We start from the raw sequence: 1,316 nt of genomic DNA on the forward strand, positions 1-1,316 counted from the left end.
TTCACAGCATCAGCTTTCAGGATTTGAAATAGCTCAACTGGAATTCCATCACCTCCACTAGCTTTGTTCGTAGTGATGCTATCTAAGGCCCACTTGACTTCACATTACAGGACGTCTGGCTCTAGGTGAGTGATCACACCATCGTGATTGTTGGCCATTGTCAAATGTTTGGTGCCTGGTTTGTATTGGCCAAACCAAGGTCTTGTGCCCAATGTACATTGAGGTGAAACAAACTGAAAATTTGGGGTTCTGAGCAGAGAAAGGTTCCTTGCGAGGGTCAAGCAAGGAGTACAGGATGTTCATCCTCAGAAGGCTGGAACTCCCCAGTGGATTTCAGGGGAGGATTTTTAAAGGCAAGCTGAGAGAGAGAGTCCAGGGTACTTGATTAGCTCATGCACTATTCCGACTGATGTTGAGGGGCAGGGTAATGTAACAGGGGTTATCATCATAAATCCTTAGGTTCCAGTTTATCATGGTCATCATGCAATTAACTTCTTCCACCTGGTGGACATTTTAGCATCTGCAAAACAATTCAGGAATATGCACCAGACCCTGTTGTAAAGATTCTGTGACTGTTTATGGCTAATCTATCGATGAAGTTTTTTTGTTATTACACCTTCACATTCTTTCAGTCATCCTTGAGCCAGCCTTTTGTGACTCAGAGGAGGCCTGGGAGACTGAAGCTTTTCTACAAACAAGAGCCAGGCAGAGGTCATGGGGTGGGGGTAGGGTCTATCCCAGGAAGGTCCCTCAGTGTTTTACTCCATTCCAGTTGGAGACCTTCCCACAGTGCCCTTGTTTGGTCCTGAGGAGGGCAGCATGTCCAGAGGGTGTGCTGCTGTCTCCTTCTGCCATCTTTCTCAGGGTTTCCTCTGCAGCACATGGGCAGCCTCTGAGCAGCAGAGATGGGCGGGGCCTGAGACTCCCGCCTCCTGTGAGTTCCTGGACTCAGAGCAGGAACTTCCACAGAATTTGCAGCCAGGTGTGCTCCAGGGAGCTGGGCTGGTTGTGCCCCGCAGTCAGCCTGCCTGCCTGCCTTTATCAAAGAGCTGGTAGCTTTGCCTCCCACCTGCGTGGAGCTCCTAGCAGCATTTACCTGGGTGTCTCTTGGTCCTGCAGCCCCACACGTGGCATGCTGCATCCATCCTAGGCCTGTGGCAGTAGCTGTACAGAGTGGGTGCCTCAAAGGTGGACTCTGGATGTTTCTCAGTCCTGGGAGGTGAGACCTGGCACACAAAGGGCACTCCACTCTCAGAAGCAGGTGTTCTCAGGCTCTGGCCCAGTGGACCTGTAGGGTGGCCAGTCTCCAGCATCCG

At 51.1% G+C, this 1,316-nt stretch overlaps 1 protein-coding gene across 1 annotated transcript in view; it reads left to right on the forward strand.

Annotated features, from left to right (window-relative positions):
• The window catches only part of LOC104982635 (multidrug resistance-associated protein 4-like), a 25,194-nt gene that overhangs the window by 14,255 nt on the left and 9,623 nt on the right, over nt 1-1,316 (forward strand). The gene's annotated exons all lie outside the window — the stretch shown is intronic.

Source organism: Bison bison, unplaced genomic scaffold, assembly GCF_000754665.1.
Source record: "Bison bison bison isolate TAMUID 2011002044 unplaced genomic scaffold, Bison_UMD1.0 scf7180017864535, whole genome shotgun sequence".
NCBI classification, from domain to species: domain Eukaryota; kingdom Metazoa; phylum Chordata; class Mammalia; order Artiodactyla; family Bovidae; genus Bison; species Bison bison.